Raw genomic sequence first — 23,448 nt, forward strand, 5'->3', positions numbered from 1 at the left:
ACAGGTTACACTGAGGGTTTTAATATAAACAACTTTAACACTCTTCCTAATATGTGTCACACTGTGAACCCACACCAAACAAGAATGACAAACACATTTTAGGAGAACATTGGCACTGTAACACAACATAAACACAAAAGAACAAATACCCAGAATTCCATGCATCCCTACTCTTCCGGGCTACATTAGCACCAAACCCCGCCCCCTCTAACCCCGCCCACCTCAACCGACGCATGGAGGGGATGGGGGGATTTGGTGCAAGCGGGGTGTATAATGTAGCCCGGTAGAGTTGGATGCATGGGATTCTGGGTATTTGTGATTTTGTGTGTTTATGTTGTGTTACAGTGCCGATTAGGCGTATGCTCACTGAGCGTGAGGGGGTGTGGTGAAAAGAGGTTTCTCCGCATCCAGCAACTCCGCCTCTCAATACGAACTGTTTTGAAAAGGAGAAAAACAAATGGCTTGAAAATGGCTCTATAAAAGGAAATATTTTAACATTTTACACCAAAGAACCGCCATTAAATGTTATGTAGAAATGTTTTAAATGTAGATAGAAAATTATGGCATGACCCCTTGAAGTCAAGCTCTTCAGGCTATTAGAAAACACAACAAGGTAGAGGCTGGTGTTATTTTTATCTAATCTTGGCAAGCGCATAGCAACACTGACGTTCGACATGAAGTGACATAAATGCACCAAAAAGCAACTTTTTATGCAGCTCTGAATGTGAGTGTTGTAATTTGGGCGAGGTATCATTTGCAATCCGGGAACGCCTCCACAAAGGAACATCTCGCAGACAAAAACGGGTCAAAAATGTAAATGTGGTACAAAATGTACATCAAAGCATATCCAACACATATTATGTAGGCCAAAAGGAAGTGTGTTAAATGTAGACGGAAATAAACATTAATCCTCTTTAAGGTCTACCATAGCTGACGGTCACAATGGTCAAACAGTTCAAACGTGATTCTGAAGTGAAAGTGAATACTTTTTTAGTCCCAGCCTTATCCCGACTCAGCCATCAGAAGCCACCAGTAAGATTGCGATAGAGACCCCTGTTGTAGAGCTTTCAATTTAACGTAAAATGATAAAGTAATTGTGATGGGACAAAAGTTGGGGATTTTATTTTTTGTTTTTGTTTCATTGCCATGCAAGTTTTATAGTGTTTTATTGCTGTGGACTTTAAATTGCATGTTTTATATTTTAGGATTTGATTATAGTTTTATTTGCATGTTTTTATATATTAGAATTTGATTGTATTTTGAATTGCACATTTTTACATTTTAGAAGTTGATTGTATTTTCAATTGCACGTTTTTACATTTTAGAATTTGTCTTTTTTAATTGCATGTTTTTACTCCTTGTGGACTTTGCTGGTATTTTAAGACATTGCCCTTTTAGCTGGTTGTCCCTAACAACCAAAGTGCCCAATCAAACGGCACGGGAAACTGGACACACCTGTGGAGCATTAGGACTGCACATTTAAAAAGGAGACAGGAAGGGGAGGAAAGAGGTTGGAGCAGGGTCGACAGAGGAAAAACGGCAGACTTTTCCCAGGAGGAGAGGTATTTGGTATTTTAGTGTCAACAAAATGACTGGTGTTTTTAATTGTATTTTAATAAATTGTGAACCAGTTAATCATCTTTCCTTATTTTGGACACCTGCTCTCACTACAGTGGGTTCTTAATACCTATATTGACAATTTTTATTGGTTTTAAGCAACAATTTTGTTAGTTTTTAATATTTTTACCACTCGGGTCCTTTACATAATCAAGCATTTCAACTCATTACTGCCACTATATTATTTACTAAACGTCATAAATAGATTTTCGATACAGCCACTGGATAGTGAACACAGACAATGCTGCTGCTTCCCACTCGAGTTACATCAGGTGCAACATGTTTTTGCAATTCAATCTGACTACAAGACCACAGGGAGGCTTTACTTATTGCTTACATTCCAGAACAAATCATAAACTCAGCAAACAACAGGGACTGAGTCCGCCTGGGGAGCCGCCGGGGGGTCGGGGCTTAGATTTCTTCTGTTTTGACTGATCACCGAACTGTTACCACCCACTGAGCGTTATCTACACTGTGGTACATTGGGGGGCTTTACTGTGTTTATCAAAAATACATAGCTGTTTAAAGAACAAAAATGAATTTTAAATGGAACCACATGGCAACAGATAAATTCCCTTACAGGAAGTTTGGCTTGTGGGATGTTCTTATTTTGTTCTTGACTACACACCAAGTTGTTTAGTCTCCAGAGGAAGAGTTGGTATTTATGAAATAATAGAGAAGAGCTTCCAAAGAAGGAAAGTGGGAGCCCATCTGTCATTGCAGTCTTGCTGTAGTTGGCCTTCGCCTCACTGTTTTGATTATATCCTTATCGCTCTTTTAGCTACTGGGGATGAGTAACAGTGACCCACTGGATTGCTTCCTCGGCCATATTTCCTGGTCTCACTTCGGCATCGTTATCCATTCCAAGTGTCAGTAGATTTATTCTTGGTCATAAAACCTCACAATGGAGGAAAAGGATGACTCGTCAATAAAGGCAACGTAACAGAATAAACTGCCATCTCAAACATGGTTAATAAGTTTAATGATGGATTGGATGCCAAACATCACAAGCTTGTTGTTAATTGCCTGTAAACTAAAGCTAAAATGAATAAAACGTCTACTTAACTACAAAATGAAAGCTTTTATTTTAATCGTACAACAACAAAACATGTTGAAAGCACAACACAATTGCAAATATTCTGTCAGTGTACATGTGTAAAATAAATACCAATACAAGTCAAAAAAAATATCAACATTTAATATAAATGCTCAGGCATCTGGCAAGGTGTTTGCATAGCAAATACATAAACATATCACAAGAACTTGCATGTATCATGAGCTGAGGCAAATATATTTGAATGTATCTTTCATTAAACTGCTATACTGTATACATGTATTTTCGGTATGATTACAATAGCTTTTTTTACATTTTCTTCAATAACAAATTCCAAATGTGCACATATTCTGATCACACAGAGTGCAGGAAGCTGATAGGGGGTTGCTGCAATGGACTTACTAAGCAATCTACCGATATTAGTGCGTTCTGTCCTAAGTGCACTGATTACTTAAAATCAGATGAGGCAGTGCAGAGTATTGTTTTCTCATAATGCATAAGCAATATTTCTGTCTGCTAATCGGACTATGAATACAGAACCATCAGAGACACTAAGTACTAAGAGACGGTGTTGTACTCTGAGACCTTACACACTATGTCAGTATAAATTGGGTTGGCATACGTGAGTGAGCAGGCATTGGATATTAGCATACCTTAGTTTTTTACAGAAGAAGCCAGGTAATTTTGTTTAAAATGTATTTTCACAAACTTAAAAACCAAATACATTTTAATGCTCTTCAGAAATAATAAATGTGACTACCAAGATGGAGAATCTTACATAAAAGCACAAAAACATCAACCAATTAATCTCGTCAAACAAAATTACCAAATGACCCTTTCTTGGCGGATGTTCATTCCGGTTTTTTATTTTGAGAAAAACAAAACGGAATAGACATGACCCAAAACTATACTTATTTCAAATGTCAACTTTCTGTAATGATCCGTTGCCCAGATCATGTTTTGTTTAGTATTGGACTTCCTCAGTTTTTTTTTTTTTTGAGCAATCCTGGGGTTGTGTTTTAGTTGCCATGACTGCAGATTGTTTTCACCTGCCTCTGATCAGTGTTCGGGACGCTCACCTGCTCCTGGGCACTAATCAGAGAGTTACTTATACCCGTTGTTTGCCACACTCAGTCTGGCTTCCTTTTTTTTTGCTTTGTACAACAGGTCACGTTGAGTATTCTTGATTCCTGATCTAAGCTTTGCCTTTTCTTTTCTTTTTCATATGCTTTGGGTTTCCTTGTTAGTTATTCTGTTAGCTTACCGTGCTATAGACACGCCTGTTTTGTTTGTATCCCGCATGATTTATGGAAAATAAATAATTTCCTTACTCCGGAGTTCCGGCTGCATCTTGGGAGAACAATCCGCGTAACACCATGCGACCCAGACGTGACACTTTTTGGCTTTAAGAATCACTAAAATAAATCAAAAATATAAATTGTGGTAATCAATAACAGTTTCATTTTTAGATCAAACATAATTAATTTATTATGAAATCACTAAATTGTGAGGAAAGAATTCTGGAACTGCTCTGTATTTTTTTTTTCGAAAGTTAACACCAGTATTAGATTAAATATGTTCATTAGTCTGCAGTTAAAAAAGAATGCTCACACTTTAAAAAGTTATTGCAGGAGGTGACAATTTTTTTGGGCAATTGAAACAAAGGAGAGGATTATTAAATTTCTTCAAAAAGAGAAATCAACAAACAATGTTAGAAAAATGTTGATTGTTTACAGTCAATTGTGTCCAAAATCTGAACAAAGTAAAAACAATATTGGAAAGATCTTAAAGCAATATATCTTGAAAAGAAAATATGCACAGCAAAAAAATGGGAAGAAATTAACTTTTTAATTTCATAAAATTAAAATACATGTGACAAAGAAATATTTAATATTATTTTTGTCAATGCGTGGACTTTGGGGTTTGTTTTCCCGGAATGCAAAGGAAAGTTGGAGCGGGCAAGGCGTGAAGTTAAGGACATTTTTATTAATTACTATAAAAAAAGGAACAAAAGGCGCGCACAAGGCGGAAATACAAAAAACTTGGCTAATGAAACAAAAACTGGCACAAAGGCAGAAACTATGAACATGAAGCAAAACTCGATAACTGTGACATGAAAAAACTAAACTTACGTGACATGGCAAGACGCATAACTATGAACAGGCATGAGTATCAGAGGTAAAGTCGCCAGGCTGATTTCCTGGCAACTTTCGGTTTAAATAATAATGACATGATTAGTGGTAACAGGTGTGTGACTCCAAATGTGAAACAGGTGAAACTAATGGTTGCTATGGTGACAAAACAAGAGAGTGAAAAAGCAGGAACTGAGTGTCCAAAAACCAAACAGAACATGACTTAAACCAAAGCATGATCACAGACATTACAATTTTAGTGAAAGTGAATTAATCTTGTTTTTTTCTTATCTTGAAGACAAACCTGTTTTAACATGGATCAGCGCAAATGTATTTCACTAAAAAAGATACAAAGTGCTTCACCTGCCTTGAACCTACCAGTTCATCACTCTAGTCAAGTTACTTTGTGTCAATGCCTTAAACATGGACGTAAAAAAGACAGATGTCGTCAAATAACAAATCAAATGGGAACCAAAACAAATATTCCCTTAGCAAAAAAATGTTCCGTTGCAGACACGCAAAAATATGAACATAAAACACTTTTCATAGAAAATAATTATAGTTTTACAACACCAATGCAAAGTGCAAATAAAAGATTAATAACATGAATAAATGAACATTTAACATAACTTTTAACTTTATTCAAGACTTCATGACGAGGACGGCAAAGAGCAGCAAGGCAGAAAGGAAGGGAGAGCCACACGGACAAAGACTATTTTTATATTTGAAAAGGATGAATGCCCCATAACAACAAGGTAGAGAAAAAGAAGAAGTTTATCGACTATGGGGTCGGCACAAACTATAATGGCAGTCGTGCACACATTTTCAGGACTTATGCAAATCCTAATTACACATCAACAGGTACCACAAAGTAAGAAAAGTTGATTATGCACAATATGGCGACACAAAACGCTCGATAATACACTATGTCCGCTAATAGCTGCCATTTTGTTGTCCTTATACACACACACCATAATAATAGTGTATGTTGAAGCAGTACTTCTTACTATGTTAGACAAATGCTCCGACAATCGATCAAGCGGTGCGATGTCATATCTTACCAAAGTCGTACTAAAACTAATGTTCTATATGTCAGGCTTGGACTAGGATTGAGTGTGCTCCTTCGACGCAGAGGGAATATGGGACGAAGCAGGCGTCAATTAAGGTACATGATGTTTTATTGGGATTCTAAATACAAAAAAAAAAAAAACCAAGGGCGCTCACAAAGAGGTATAAAACTTGGCTACAAAAATACAATCAGGAAAACAAAATAACTGCTCGATGGCATGAAAGAACATGAACTAACTTAAACTTGCACTGTGGCAAAACTATGAATAACTAACACAAAAAAAACTTACTGTGACAGGTACAAGGGGCATGGATTGCAAGGTAATTGAGGGTGCGTGAAGGCACGAAGCAGAATGCAAATAGAAAAGTTCCCAGGACGAGGACAGAAACAGAATGATATAAATAGCAGCTGTGATGATTAGAAACAGGTGTGGGACTGAGGGCTGGGCGTGACTTGGAGACCAGGTGGAAACTAATGGGTTACTATGGAAAAACAAAACCAGGAAGTGTAAAACGGGAAACAAGAGTCCAAAAACAAAAACATAACATGACAAAACAAGATCCATAGGTGTGACACTATATTCTCAATAGGAAGTTTAAAGTTTTGGTGTAGCTTGCTGGCGTCAACTTGCGGTTGACACGAATTTCCTTAGTGTGACTGGAATTTACTGGTCACACTTTTTATTACACCATGTACCACATGAAAAAGCTTCGAAGTCTGTAAATACAACCAGAATTATTGCATTAAGTGCACCGGGTCACAAGACGTACTGTCGGTTTTTAAGAAAATGAAAAGATTTTACGTGATAAAAACACGGTACATTGGTATTTTGCTATTAGATATTTCTTGATAGCAATTATATTTGTCTCTTTCTTTTATCAATTTTTTCGGTTAATCCCTACTTGTTTTCGTTCCATGGTGGCTTATTTATCACCCGCACTAAATTACAAAAAGCAGAGACTAAGTCACTAATATGTGTTTAATTATACCAAAACTGAAAAAGTGTATAAAAACCAAGATATATTCTGGGTGAAAAAACAAATCATACTTAAACCAGGGCGTATAAACACACAGGTACCGCTGAATTTACTATTTACCATTTTAGCAAATAGCATACATTATTAGGGTTTTAGTAGTATTCAGACAATTGGTTGTAAATAAATGCTCAATATATTGTATATGTTACTTTACAGGTGAAAAGGAAAAACTCTGCTCTAATAGCCTGAGGTCAGAGCACTGATATGTACAATATTCAATTTCTTTGCCTTTCTGGGTTGCTTTTATTGTGATTTTTACTGTTTTACATATGCACAGTTAAAGTCTCGTGTGTGTGTGTGTGTGTGTGTGTGCGTGCGTGCGTTCATGTGTGTGTTTATATACAAACCCCGTTTCAATATAAGTTGGGAAATTGTGTTAGATGTAAATATAAACAGAATACAATGATTTGCAAATCATTTCCAACCCATATTCAGTTGAATATGCTACAAAGACAATATATCTGATGTTCAAACTGATAAACTTTTTTTTTTGTGCAAATAATCATTAACTTTAGAATTTGATGCCAGCAACATGTGACAAAGAAGTTGGAAAAGGTGGCAATAAATACTGATAAAGTTGAGGAATGCTCATCAAACACTTATTTAGAACATCCCACAGGTGTGCAGGCTAATTGGGAACAGGTCCAAAAAATGCTCAGTCTTTCACAAGAAAGGATGGGGCGAGGTACACCCCTTTGTCCACAACTGTGTGAAGAAACAGTCAAACAGTTTAAGAACAATGTTTGTCAAAGTGCAATTGCAAGAAATTTAGGGATTTCAACATCTACGGTCCATAATATCATCAAAAGATTGAGAGAATTTGGAGAAATCACTCCACATAAGCGGCATGGCCGGAAACCAACATTGAATGACCGTGACCTTTGTTCCCTCAGACGGCACCGTATCAAAAACCGACATCAATCTCTAAAGGATATGACCACATGGGCTCAGGACCACATCAGAAAACCTCTGTTACTAAATACAGTTTGTCGCTACATCTGTAAGTGCAAGTTAAGGCTCTACTATACAGAGCAAAAGCCATTTATCAACAACATCCAGAAACGCCGCCAGCTTCTCTGGGCCCGAGATCATCTAAGATGGACTGATGCAAAGTGCAAAAGTGTTCTGCGGTTTGACGAGTCCATATTTCAATTTTTTTTTTAGAAATATTCAACAACGTGTCATCCGCACCAAAGGGGAGGCGAACCATCCAGACTGTTATCGACGCAAAATTCAAAAGCCAGCATCTGTGATGGTATGGGGGTGCATTAGTGCCCTAGGCATGGGTAACTTACACATCTTTGAAGGCACCATTAATGCTGAAAGGTACATCCAGGTTTTGGAACAACATATGCTGCCATCCAAGCGCCGTCATTTTCATGCACGCCCCTGCTTATTTCATCAAGACAATGTCAAGTCACATTCAGCATGTGTTACAACAGCGTGGCTTTGTAAAAAATAGTATCGGTACTTTCCTGGCCCGCCTGCAGTCCAGACCTGTCTCCCATCGAAAATGTGTGGCGCATTATGAAGGGTAAAATACGACAGCGGAGACCCCGGACTGTTGAACGACTGAAGCTCTACATAAAACAAGAATGGGAATGAATTCCACTTTCAAAGCTTCAACAATTAGTTTCCTCAGTTCCCAAACATTTATTGAGTGTTGTTAAAAGAAAAGGTGATGTAACACAGTGGTGAACATGCCCTTTCCCAACTACTTTGGCACGTGTTGCAGCCATGAAATTCTAAGTTAACTATTATTTGCAAAAAAAAAAAAAAAAGTTTATGAGTTTGAACATCAAATATCTTGTCTTTGAAGAGCATTCAATTTATTATGGGTTGAAAAGGATTTGCAAATCATTGTATTCCGTTTATATTTACATCTAACACAATTTCCCAACTCATATGGAAACGGGGTTTGTCTCTCTCTCTCTCTCTCTCTATATATATATATATATATATATATATATATATATATATATATATATATATATATATATATATGTGTATATATATATGTACATATGTATATATATATATATATATATATATATATATATGTGTATATATATATATATGTACATATGTATGTATATATATATATATATATATATGTATGTATATATGTATATGTATGTATATATGTATATGTATGTATGTACATATGTATATTGTCCGTCAGTAGAAAAGTTAATAGAACAGCATGATACATGTTACTTTTGTTAGCAGCCACATCATCACTAAACACCAAGAAACATGCTCCATTTTCAACGGACTTAAATGTCATTTACCAGTGGTTTTCATTCATGAATGTGTTAATTGACAGTACATTTTCACCTACGACTGAGCTCCAATAATGTACTTACTCTGCAATTAAGAGTGAATGCAAAAATCTTATGAAACCTTTTGGGATAAAGATGAAAGCCTACACTTCAATCACCCTTAGGAATGTGTTATTGGAAATGCTTTGTGATGGTGTATTGAGTTGAAATTGTACTGAACTCTTACTTTCACATCTGCAAGTGAAACCATTTACTCCTCTTGTTGCAGGAATCATGTCAGATAATGTGTCCGCCAAAATGGTTAAAAATTCTAAAGCATCTTGACAAGTCTGCTTTGTTAGGGGTTTTAAACTACTGTGTCAGCAGTAAAAAAGGTAATCTCACATTGCAGTGTTTTATTAAGTCCTCCATTCAACTTGACCTCCTTCCAATATACATTTTCTCTTTCACAGCACTTATAATTACACTGACCACAACGTTTTAAGATTTTAATGGTAAATGCTCACCTGTCCAGGTGGATGGATGGTATTTTGGTCATGGTTTATAATTATCATAAATTTCTTCAGACATGCTAAACAAACGTACATGATGGGAATATCATATGTATCAATTATCCTGTCCTCCTCTAGTCGCTGAGGCATGAGGTGTGGTAGACGTTTTTGACACACTCTTACAAATAATTTTCCAGACGATGATGCACGGTTGTGTGAGGTTCCTGTTTATTAAGAACAAGGGCTGAAAATTAAAATATGACTCCGGCAATTGAATAAACAAATAATCTATTTCTATTTTTAAGTGTGTTGGGGGTGGACGAGCAAGCCAGTCAGCAGTAAAAAGCACATGATCCCCAGACCAAAGCCTCTACAGCTGTGCTTATATAGACGCAGCTTTACTACCACTTGTGGACCCCTATGTAAAAACAACAAAGAAAAAATTGTAGATGTGACGCCTACATCACATGATCACACTTTAACATGTCTGAAAATGAAAAGGAAGAACTCAAGCTTAATTATTATTGCGATTTTTCCATGCTCGTTCTGAGTAATCACTGATCATTTGTTCACAGTTCAGATAAGATGTTGACACTTACAATAGTTCATGTTTTTACTTATTGTCATTAGTTTCACAATGTTTGTGTCACACGTTAGTTCACTTCCTGCCCTCAGGTCGCTGTTTTGGAAAAAATACAGAAAAGGTAATATTACAAAATATTTTATGCCGGGGGTCTCCAACCAGAGATTTTGAGTAACTTGTCAAAGGCTCAAAGCACTTTTGCTTAAACTCTCAGTATCTTGTGACTGTTTAATTTGTCATGATCGGGTCGCATGGTGATGCAGGATTTTGTTCTCCCAGGAAGCAAAGGACAATCCGGACAGGACTTGCAGGTAAGGACTTGATTTAATGGTAAAAATAACACTGAACAGAAAACAAACTGACTGGATGAGGTCCCGAGCGCGCCGGAAGCTAAGGCTACATTTAGCACAGACTATGACTACTAGCCGGGGGCCAAGGGACAAGTAAACACTTACGTGACAATTGCATGACTCAAATAAAGAAGAAAGGGTGACTGAAAGTAAAGGCAGGCTTAAATAATGCCAGTGATTACAAAACTGGTGCGCGTCCGGAACACAAGCGGCAGGTGAAAATAACAAGTAACTATGGCAACCAACACAGAGTTACATAAACAGGAACCGAAGGAGTCCAAAACCAACAGAAAACACAAGTGACTTTAAAACCCAAACAGAATATGATCCAGGCAGCGGATCATAACACAATTCACAAATTTTTAATGACAAATTACCGCAAAATAGCACTGCGAGCTGCTTTCTAAATAAAGTACAATTGAAATGTTGTCATTCATTTAAATACAACTCCAAAACCTTTCTCTCTGTTAAAGTAGCTTGAATAGTGATAAAAACTAAACAATATTGCATGAGAAATAAATGCATACTGAAATATAAGATGCACAAACACAAATGTGAGTTGTGGATACCAACATTGTGTTAATGTTCTGGCAAAACAAGCATATTCCCTTTGTTTGGTTGGAAATAAGCTAAGAAAGAATGTTTCACTATTATTAGCTTTCTGTGATTTGTAAAAGTAGCTTCGTAGAAGAGTAAAGGTCTGATCCGACCCCTTGTTCATGCAAAAGAAAGAAAAAATGAAAGAAAAAATGTAAGAAGATACTGATAAGACCACAATAATCAGAAAAAAAATCAAGCAAAGCGAAAAATTAAGTAAAAATGAATACATACAAATAAATGCATAAATACAGTTAAAAATACAGTAAAACTGACAAAAACAGTGTAATGCATAAAAATATTGATGAAGCAATAACTTATTCATAATGAACAATGTATTCAATTGATGACTTCTGTTGTTGAAAGTGAGTATTAATACATTTCAAATTATGTTGCTGTTTTATTGTTCCTCCGAGTAGTAAAAGCATAAAAAATAATATTGTTTCCAGTCATGATTTTCTCTAAATCCAGCTGTATGTGGTCAATGTGATGCAGTGATTAAAGTACTAGATCTTGCTGTTCAGCGATATAGTCAATAATAACTTTAGACTTTTGTTTGACTTTAGAAGCATATTTTGCAAGATTGGTTGAAATCCAAATTGTTCAACTCTTATTTGACTTTGTAACTTCCAGTGTACCAAAAATATGGTGCCATATTTTTCTGATGTAGTCATGATCCCACATGACAGTTTGGACTTTGTTTGTCTAAGCTTCCTTCCCATTAGGGACTTTTTCCTTGCCCCCGTTACCAAGTGTTTGCTCATGCTTCAGTTGGTTCTTTATATTTTCTTTCTTTCTTTTTATTTATTTATTTTACTTTTTTCCATGCCGATTATGGCTCAGGGGTGGAACCAGATAAGTGCAACTCATTCCCACTCCTTTAGGACGGTTGATCACTTGAGCAAAATGTGTGCTTGCAAAGTTTTAACATTTTCTAAAGAAATTGAAAATTTAATATGTTATCATTTCCTGTCCAGGTGCTCTTATTTAAACTGCACAAGTTTACATGCATGCAATGATTTTGTCCCATACTGAATGTCTTATTGAGCCATGGTTTGGGGACACACCACAAAACCTGTAGTGAAGCCTCTGTCGTTATATGAACAAACACTAAAGACATTTGATCAAAAACCAATGAAGCATCATCACTGCCTTATTAATCCAAAACAAAACATGACGAGTTTTGATAATTTTCTGTATTCCTCATTTTTAAGAGCTGTTTTTAAGTGTCTTAATGGATTAACCCCTGATGTGATGTGTCAAGAGCATCTGGGAGCTGTAGAGTGAAAAGTAACTCTGGTTCAGTCTGCGTTCTCAGTGAAGGCCTCACATTTGTGGAACTCTTTGCCATTGGAGTTAAAGTCATAGTCGGACATTAAACTTTTCTCCACAAAACTGAAAAAGTGGCTTAAGGAAAATCAAAAGTTTGAGCACTAGAACCGGCTGTAGTATGGACAAATGGGGCCAATTATTTTCAATGTGTTTTTATTTTTGTACTTTTCTTAATCCTTTCATATGTGTTTTACACTTTTCTCAACTTTTTTTAAAAGCCTAACCAGCGACAAGGGTTGCAAACTAGCCTGTGGCTAGAAGTCTTATTTACTTTGACATTGGTTACCTGTGGGTAGCAATTAGAGATGTCCGATTATATCGGACTGCTGATATTGTCGGCTGACAAATGATTTAAAATGTAATATCGGAAATTATCGGTATCGGTTTCAAAAACTAAAATGTATGACTTTTTAAAACTCCGCTGTACAGAGTGGTACACGGACGTAGGGAGAAGTACAGAGCAATTGCGTCTCCAAATCATACTTTCTAATCCTCCCGATTTTCCCGGGAGACTCCCGAATTTCAGTGCCCCTCTCGAAAATCTCCCGGGGCAACCATTCAACCGAATTTCTCCCGATTTCCACCCAGACAACAATATTGGGGGCGTGCCTTAAAGGCACTGCAATTGCGGGCCGGCCCAATCACTTAATATCTACGGCTTTTCACACACACAAGTGAATGCAATGCATACTTGGTCAACAGCCCTACGGGTCAAACTAAGGGTGGCCGTATAAACAACTTTAACACTGTAACAAATAATACAAATATGCACTGTGAACCCTCACTAAACAAGAATGCCAAACACATATCGGGAGAAAATCCGCACCGTAACACAACACAAACACAACAGAAAAATACCCAGAACCCCATGCAGCACTAACTCTTCCAGGACGCTACAATACGCTACCCCCTCATGCTCTCTTAGGGAGAGCATTTCCCAAATTCCAAGCTGCTGTTTTGAGGCATGTTAAAAAGAATAATGCACTTTGTGACTTCAATAACAAATTTAGCAGTGCCATGTTGGCATTTTTTTCCATAACTTGAGTTGATTTATTTTGGAAAACCTTGTTACACTGTTTAATGCATCCAGCAGGGCATCACAATAAAATTAGGCATAATAATGTGTTAATTCCACGACTGTATATATCGGTATCGGTTGATATCGCAATCGGTAATCAAGAGTTGGACAATATCGGAATATCGGATATGGACAAAAAAAGCCATTATCGGACATCTCTAGTAGCATTGTTTAAATTGTACTGTAACTGTCAAAAAAATACATAAATAAATAAATAAATACATTTCGGTTCTATTTCCTGTTTTACTCCTTGCTTTGCTGCACCTGCGTTGTTTGCTTTGTTTCACCTGCGTTGTTTGCTTTGTTTCCTGCCAGCGTACCTATGTGCTATTGATTAATCAAGTCTATTTAGGTTCACCTGAATTATTGCCTTTTGTCTGTGTGCATGTGTAACTCTGCTGCCGCTACGTGCCTTGCACAAGCATTTTTTTCTGCCTCTTTTTGCCCTTTAAGTAAATAATTACTTTCCTTTACCCTCACGCACGCTTTCTGTCTCTGCATCAGTGGGTCACTTCATTAGCCGACATATGCCACTGTGACGGATGTTTCGGTTCTTGACTGTACAAATTGTATTGTCCCAGTAATTTTTCAATTAATACCTGTTTTTATCGAAATTATGACTAATAGTTTATTAGTGTTAAAAGTAATTACTCATTGCTGTAATTTGTCTTTGCCTTGCTCGTGTCTTATCTGCTTGAACTATCTTTGAAGTTTTCCTTCAACGTTAATAACCACGGCACCTTTAATGATGAAGCAAGAGACAAGGTCTGTGAGAAATATTAACTCAGCAAGGTCATAGCAGACAAGGTCCCATCTGTCTCCGAGCCCTGGTGGATCCCAGGCCCTTACATTACTGTGGCCCCGAGGCGGGAAAAATGGATCATCAATCTGACTTAGCCAGGCTCTGGTCAATGCTGTCATTTCCGAGCAGAATAACACTACTTTCTTTTCCCATCATCTTCCGCAGGTAGATTCATAATGGCTGCTGACGTTGAACTGTCTCACATTTGGCGTCGCTGAGCCAAGACCTTCAGAATTTCTTGTCGCATTACATCACAACAACAAGCCTTTGCCAGGTACTGTGCAGCCATGCGGGGAATGTACGATAAAGCAGAGGCGGAAGATGCTAGCAAATCCATTGTCACCATCCTTTTCAGGGGAATTTCTTGCCTTGGTGAAGTTGCAGTCTCTTGGTAAATTCAATGACCAATCACTTTTCTCCAACTTTAGAAATGAGACTGTGTTAAACAGGATTAGCCATGCATTGCACACACACACACACACACACACACACAGTCAAACATGCACAAAACACCTCGGCATGTGGATGGCACAGTAAAAATGTGCTCCACGGCCACATGACACTGCTTCTAATGAGTCTGTAATCCATTTGATAGTCTATAAACAGGGTGATATTCTTACGAACCCCAGCCAGGAAAGGCTGCCAAACAGCACCCAGGGGTAGAAATTACCATAAAGAAAGCTGCATGAAGAGGAAAAGCAGTCTAATGCAGGCGGGTCACTCCTGTTAAAACCTCATTTTGTTTGTGGATTTTTCGCGCAAGAGATGTTTGAAAAGGAACGGGGTGAAGAAATTCCTTCCTTGCTGATTTCTGTCATCTTCATTTCACAGTGTGGTTTCTGGTCCTTCCAGCCCCGGCTGTCGTCTTATCAGCCTTTCCCACCTATGCAGCATCGGGAAAATGTCACCGTTTTTTTTTTTTTATATGGAAAGTTGCTCATATTTTACTGAAATGAGTCGTAGGAATCGAAAAATGGTCCTCACAATATAGGGCTGTTTGAAACCCAGTTCGTTTTCACTCTGCATCACCAGATTAACATCAGCTACACTGGTTTGTTTTTGTTTGCGCCGGGCGGCATGTTGCAATGAGTTCAAAGTAAACAGAAATAATTAAGGGAACCCCAACTGTTTCCTCCCAAGTGAGCGTATGAAAATGATTAAGCCAACTGAGCTCCTGTGGACTTAGAACCTGATCCATGCAAATCAGCATTTTGTTTTGCGCCGCAAACATACGTTTTGGTTGCCTTCCAGGCTGTACGCTCAAACATTCAGCTTGCCCATGTCTTTCTTCCCACATTCTCACTTTCATGCTCAGTCCAAACACCCAGAAGAATTCCCTCCCCGAACACAGACAAAAATAGTGTGTTTTTATTCTCTATATGGCAAGGTGAATATTGTCAAGGGATCATTTAGTAAACGCGGGATTGCTTGGAAAGGACAAGAAAAGGGCCTCAGGTGGAGAACCGCCCTCTGATGAGGATTAGTTTTGTGCTGCATATGCAAATGCCATTGATTAAGCCTTCCTCTGTGCTTCTCCTGCTTGACGGTGGCATTGCTTTCTTGCGGGCAATTTGAGAAGGTGCCGCAAAAGAGCCTAAGGAGATGATACTAATAGAGTCAAGGATTAACTACTTAGCACCACAATCATCATTTATGGCTTTCAGTAAAAGGGGTAGTGGCAAAAATGCATAGAAATTTTATTGAACAACTGTGTTTTGTTTTTGCTGATTGGTTCACTGATTAGCGCTCCTAAAATGCACTTGATGCTTCACACAGTCTGTGGCCACACAGCTTTAACGCCTTCCCATGGAAGGATTTTTAACGTCTTAATCCCCAGCATATTGCAGGAGATTATCTTTCTAAAATTAACTGGGCCCTTGAGACTACCGAGATAGCAGCTGTTTTTTTTTTTTTTTGCCACTTGGCAGGTTTTCAATAAACAAAGTGAAAATTGCATACAGGAGCTCTTGCTTACTTTCGCCTTTTAAAGAATTGGGATTAAAGGGTTATTATTCTGCTTCAGTTGTGGGAATGTTTGAATGGATCTTGGTGAATTCAAAAGGTTTTATTCCTTGAAGAGTTTGTGCTGTGTATCAGCAGGTTTGTATGTATCCCATCAGGCTTTTTGTAGCCCTAAACCCAAATTCGTTTTTGGCCACCTTTTGTCCTTAGACCCATTAAAGGTCCCCACCCCACCCGTGACCTAACAGCAGCACCACACATAGACACACTTTGTATATTTACATGCACTAAAAAACATATTATTGACTTACTTGGATTGAGACTAGCTTTTTAAACCACATGTTTTTTTCATGCAGCAATAACTTTGTAAAGTCTCCAACACTTTTAATCAGGTTTTTGATTTTTTTAAATGGAATTAACACATCGAGATGATTGCAAACCAGTTACCTCTTGCATGTATACACTACTATTGATCAATCATGCTCTTTCTAATGTGATAATGTGAAAGAACATTGGCACACTCAATGATAAAAAAAAAACAAATCAATATTTACATGTTTGTCTTTGTTTTTTTAAGAATGTTTTTAATCAATCAGTCTATAAAATATCCTCAAGCCCCGCCCGACACCCCACCCTCGATTATTTGGTGGTGTTTTATTTAAAAAAAAAAAAAGAAATATATAAATATATATATATATATATATATATATATATATATATATATATATATATATATATATATATATATATATATATATATGTATATATATATATATATATATATATATATATATGTATATATATATATATATATATGTGTGTGTGTGTTGTTTTTTTCTACCAATAAGTGCCAACAAATAAAAAAAGTAGCGACAATGTGAATTTCAAAAAATCATGCAATCTGTCATTATGGTCTTAAATATGACCACATTTGTTAAATTACTCTTAATTTCATAATCAAAAATAGAGATTAGCTTGTTTATGTAGGATTCTCATTTGTGAATATAAATAATTATGACAATACTTCATTATTATTATTATAATTATGATTAATAACAGTGTATCTACTGGGGCTTAAATCTCCTCCGTCTTTAAAAACTAGTGACCCCTCTGTTTTTAACTTTATTTTAGGGTCTTTGCACCATACGTATGTGCTACGTGTTGCAAAAAGTGAAAATTCAGCATAATTTTGTCAAAATTCTCTGCGATGAAGTGGCGACTTGTCCAGGGTGTACCCCGCCTTTCGCCCAATTGTAGCTGAGATAGGGAATAAGCGGTAGGAAATGGATGGATAGATTGTCCAATGCTGCCAAAAACAGATTTATAATATTTTTAATTTTCATCTTTCACTTCACATTACATTAATGTTAACTTTGATGATTTTATGACATCTGTGTCGAGTGAACAGTGAAATGTTTCATGCTGGGTTTCTGCTACCGAGAGGAATTTTGCATTTTTACAAGAGGGTGTAATTAGTGCCCCTAAACAACTGCATACAGTGTTTGTTCCACAGCGGACCCTCTATCCCAAAATTTAGTGCACTAAATTTGTCAAATTTCTCAAATAGTTTGGCTCTAGATAAGCCACCTACAACACATGGAAAAAACTTAATCTGATTTTGTTCAGTTCTATAATAGTCGGACTAACACACCTGGATGAAGCATTTGAAAACTGGATCTTTCAAGGGTGTGTGTGTGCGGCAGGGGACGACCCTTCTCCGTCCCAACACATGGGATACATATAATTTGGAATCAGAAACCATTCAATAAAAACGTAGCAACAGTATACTTTATTTCCGAAGGTAGATAAGGAAAGGTAAAATGACGGCTTAATTCGGACTCCCGAACAAAATACGAATGAGTTGAAATATAATGAAGCACAGTGGTCCCCAACCTTTTTGTATCCGCGGACCGGTCAACGCTTAATAATTTGTCCCGCAGCCCGGGACAAATTATTTAGCGTGACAAATTTGTCATGAAAAAGGGACGTTTTTGTCATGAAAAAGAGAGGTTTTTGTGGTTGGTGCACTAATTGTAAGTGTATATTGTGTTTTTTATGTTGATTTAATAAAAAAAATGAATAAAAAATTCTTCTGCGGCCCGGTACCAATCGGGCCACTGCGCGGCCCGGTGGTTGGGGACCACTGATGAAGCACGTATATTAAAGGGGAACATTATCATAATTTCTGAAGGGTTAAAACTAATAAAAATAAATTCCCAGTAGCTTATTTTATTTTTCGAAGCTTTTCTCAAAATTTTACCCATCACGCAATATCCCGAAAAACGGCTTCAAAGGGCCTGATTTACATCATCGCTATATCCACCTGTCCATTATCCTGTGACGTCACTGCGTGAAGCAAGGAACAAACAAACATGGCGGAAAGTACGGAAAGGATTAGCATAGTAGCTCGGATTCAGACTCAAATTTCAGCGGCGCAAGCGATTCAACAGATTACGCATGTATTGAAACGGATGGTTGGAGTGTGGAAGCAGGTACAGAAAACGAAATTAAAAAAGAAACAGAAGCTTTTGAGCCATATCATGACAGACAGTGGCACGGGAGGAAGCGCGGACGAATTTGGCGATCGCCTTCTAACCAACGATTGGTATGTGTTTGTTTTGTATTAAATGTGGGTGGAGGGAAAGGCTGGATGCAAATATAGCTACAAATGAGGCATAATGATGCAATATGTACATACAGCTAGCCTAAATAGCATGTTAGCATCGATTAGGTTGCAGTCATGCCTTGACCAGATATGTCTGATTAGCACTCCAGCAAATCAATGAAATCAACAAAGCTCACTTTTGTGATTTCGTTGACTTTATCGTTGGAAATGCATCTGTTTTGAGTGTTGCAGGATATCCACACATTCTTGCCATCTCTGTCGTAGCATAGTTGTCGTCGGTACAGTGTGCAGAACAAACGAGGGACTTTCGCATCTTTTGACCACTGTTGCAACTTGAATCCGTCTCTGTTAGTGTTGTTACACCCTTCCGACAACACACCGACGAGGCATGATGTCTCCAAGGTACAGGAAAACAGTCGAAAAAACGGAAAATAACAGAGCTGATTTGACTTGGTGTGTGTGATGTGTTTGAGAAAATGGCGGGTCGCTTCACGACGTGACGTCACATTTTTCTGCAACATCAAGGTATATATTGACACTTACATAGGTTGGGGGATAATGTTCCCCTTTAAAGGTGAAGAATAAAGCGTACACAAACTTCTCCACGCTGCATTTGTCCACTTCAAACTGATTAACTTTCCGCACAACTGGTAAGATTGTCCACAACAATAGCAACCTTCCTCTGGAAATCAGTGGGAGCACGAACAAACCACTTTTTCTTCGGATTTAAAATTCCTTCCATCAATGGAAAGAGCCTTATGAATGAACTTTGAGACATTCAAAAGTTTTGCTTCAAAGATTTTTGTCCGAAAATATCTTCCACCGATGTTACTTTGCAACCGCTCCGATACATTCTTGGTAGTAGCATCATGATCGTAACGCAATCCAAGCTCATTTCTTGATGCTGTCTGCTATTTAACGTCAGCATAGCCATTAGAAACATAATGTTTGTAATTTGTGCCAATATTGCAGCGGACATTACTTAAACCAAGTTGTGAGCATCCGCATATCCTAGTGTGACATCATAGGTCAACGGGAAAACAATTTCAGTTATCCGCGCTAGAATTAAATAAGTGCCCCCCAGTGTACGGGAGGCACATGTCGTATGACCAATAGTTGCATTACAGAAAAGTGCATGGACACTTAGACTTCACACGTAAGTGCGAAATTACAAATATCCAAACTATTATAAAAAGTCTGTGTGAAAGACTCCTTTTGAGCCGGCCTGAATGAAGGTGCAGGACCCCAGTGATAAACAATTTTCAATTTCTGCTCTTTCGTGCAAATGTCCTTTGTGGCTCGTGCTCCGTTTCGCTCCCCGCTGCCGTCAGCCCCCTCTCATTGTTTCCGACGCTGCTGATAAAGGGACAGGTGATTAGACAACTCGTTCCAGCTGAGAAATCTCCTCACCTGTCATTGCTTCACAGCTGGCTCCTGCACATGCCCTGCCCACAGGGGACACGTGACCACGCCCCTTCCACATCTGACTACCGTATTTTTCAGACTATAAATCGCAGTTTTTTTCATAGTTTGGCCGGGGATGCGAGATTTACTCCGGAGCGACTTATGTGTGAAATTATTAACACATTAGCGTAAAATATCAAATAATATTATATTTCTAATTCGCGGAAGAGACGAAGAAAATGTCAGCAATCGTCACACACATGTCAACCAATAAGAATTCCGAGGGGGAGGGTCATGGCAGAAGTGCATTGTGGGTCATGGAATACTAACTGCTATATGCTATATGCTACATGCCGTAGCTATTAAAATGGATCATTTTATCGTTGGCGGTAACTTATAAAAACTGAGAAGGACTGAACAAAAATTGGACTGAAAAGGAAATCATGTACTGTAGATTACAAACTGGACGTAGTGAAATATGCAGCAGAAAACGACAAGAGGATGCGCCACATACCTTTGGAGTTGGCAGAGTTGTTTAGAAGCGACATCGAGGAAGATTTCATCGGATTTATCGATTAGGAGTGACAGATTGTTTGGTAAACGTATAGCATGTTCTATATCTTATAGTTATTTGAATGACTCTTACCATAATATGTTACGTTAACATACCAGGCACCTTCTCAGTTGGTTATTTATGCGTCATATAACGTACACTTATTCAGCCTGTTGTCCACTATTCTTTATTTATTTTAAATTGCCTTTCAAATGTCTATTCTTGGTGTTGGATTTTATCAAATACATTTCCCCCAAAAATGTGACGTGTACATGTTTTTTTTCCTTCTTTATTATGTTTTTTCGGCCGGTACGACGTATACTCCAGAGCGATTTATAATCCAAAAAATACAGTACTTTAGTGCATGGAAACGTAGGGATTAAGAGCCAGTTGCTCTCACTCAAATGGAAACCTTCATCAATCCATCCATCCATCTTCTTCCGCTTATCCGAGGTTGGGTCGCGGGGGCAGCAGCCTAAGCCAAGAAGCCCAGACTTCCCTTTCCCCAGCCACCTAATCCAGCTCGTCCTGGCAAACCTGTAAAGTAAATAATTTATGAAAATTAAATCAGTAAAAACTATTCATCAATATTTAATATTATTTTACATTTCAAAATTCAGAAATGTCACCAAAACAGGAGAAGACTGAAGTAGCTCTAGACTACGAAAATCCAATCAGTAAAAAGTATTCATCAATATTCAATATTATTTTACATTTCAAAATGCAGAAATGTCACCAAACAGGAGAAGACTGAAGTAGCTCTAGTCAATCTTGTAAAGCCACACCTCAGGTATAACGTGTAAATGCTGTGAAATAGTCATGGTCCTCCAGCGTTCTCAATATTCGTTCACTTCTGTAAAAAGTTGAAGTTAAAATATATTTTTCTGGTTTGATTAATATTGTCAATAACAAGCTAATATAATTAATGTGCTGAAAAGTTTAAATTCCAATGTATTTATAAATCATGCTATATATTCTCTCTCCTGGAATGCACTTTGTTCAAATGTGAATTTGATTTGTAGGACTGCTTATCCTTGATTGCCATTGAGTGTTGATTATTAATGGCAACAGTGAGCCTGGCACTCCTCCATTTCTACATTAGTGTTGAGTAAAATGCAAATTAAATGCCTTGAATTAATTTATTGTCTTTTTGCTCATTCAGATTCATGATCATTCGCCATTAGGTCTTGTTTAAAAGCTGACAAATGTCTTGCACGGACTGGCTGTTTATCACAAAGCGATCACAGACGTAAGTAGTAAGTCACACTTGCACCTACTGGTAATTTACAACTCTAATCCTCGTCATTTGCATGTGTTTGAATAAACCAGCACATGAGCATGCACAGGAAAAACGTACTGAATACAAAAATAAAAGTGTTTTTTGGAAATACAGGTGAATCATATCCCAAGTTCAAGATGTGGCTGTGGGATTTGGACAAACAGGATATTTGCAACCAAGTTGGATATTTCATTTGCACATCACGTACCCAAAACAAAAGATTGTGGAAGGCGAGACACTGCGTCATGTTCTGTTCCTTAATGTAACCATGGCAACACAGCATCAGCAACTATTAAAGTGTGTTTTGTCTAAATTTGATTGGAATGATCATCACGCATGTTGCAAAAGTCATGAACTTTCATGTGTGAAAAATGGACGCCTGTCGGAACCCTAACGTTTTGAACAAAGTTTGATTAACAATACATGTTTTCCTTTAAAAATAGTTGGGGAAGCATCGATTCCAGGGGTCAAACAAATGCTGTCATAAACATTTTTACAGACACTTTTCTCTCTGGCACTCACCGAGGGTGGACGTTCCCCTTTCCTCTCCCTTATCTCTCCTGCTTGCCTCTTTGTTTTGTCTTGTCTTTAACTTTCTTGTTGCCTCTTTTTGCACTGCTCTCCAAATCTAAACATTGGAAATATTTAACTGGCCTCAACAAAATTGACAAGATCTTGGGTTTGGGGGAACCTGCTGTCGTGACGAAGCGGTTTTTGCTGGTTGTTGTTGGGAGAAGGAGGGCCGCATGCCTGGCGAGCCTTTTCGGTCGAGGACGTGAACATATCCACCTATTCGGAATTATGACAGCAGGACATTTGCTGATTGGAGTAACCGTTGCTCTGGTTTGTCTACAAATTGGAAGTTGCTGGCAGTCTTCAAAGTACCCCAAAGCTGCCACAAATGATCGGATGATGCGGGAAGAACTGTGGGTTACCCCGCAGTTTTTGAGGACCAGTCATAGACAATTTAGAGTGAAAAGCAAATTTTATTTTCACTCGCATACAAATCTTTTTAACTTGGATTGTTTTGCTGGCTTCGAGACTCTCCCGAAGATTACTGCAAGCGAAGACACAACAAACTCTCTTTTTTGTCTCTCATGGACACACACCTGTTGTTGTGAACTTTGGACTAGCGACGGCAAGTACATCAAGGCCGCGGAACAGAGACACACTATGGGCTTATACACACACACACACACA

The 23,448-nt window shown here is 37.8% G+C and overlaps 1 long non-coding RNA gene across 1 annotated transcript; it reads left to right on the forward strand.

Moving 5' to 3' along the window:
• Positions 1–1,501: 1,501 nt before the first annotated feature.
• On the forward strand, positions 1,502–22,220 carry LOC133553964 (uncharacterized). The gene is made up of 3 exons (XR_009807031.1): positions 1,502–1,562; positions 14,590–14,698; positions 22,132–22,220. It is a non-coding gene; the product is annotated as an uncharacterized LOC133553964 (long non-coding RNA).
• The last annotated feature ends 1,228 nt before the right edge of the window (positions 22,221–23,448 follow it).

The sequence above is a fragment of the Nerophis ophidion genome, linkage group LG06, assembly GCF_033978795.1.
Source record: "Nerophis ophidion isolate RoL-2023_Sa linkage group LG06, RoL_Noph_v1.0, whole genome shotgun sequence".
Lineage (NCBI taxonomy): Eukaryota > Metazoa > Chordata > Actinopteri > Syngnathiformes > Syngnathidae > Nerophis > Nerophis ophidion.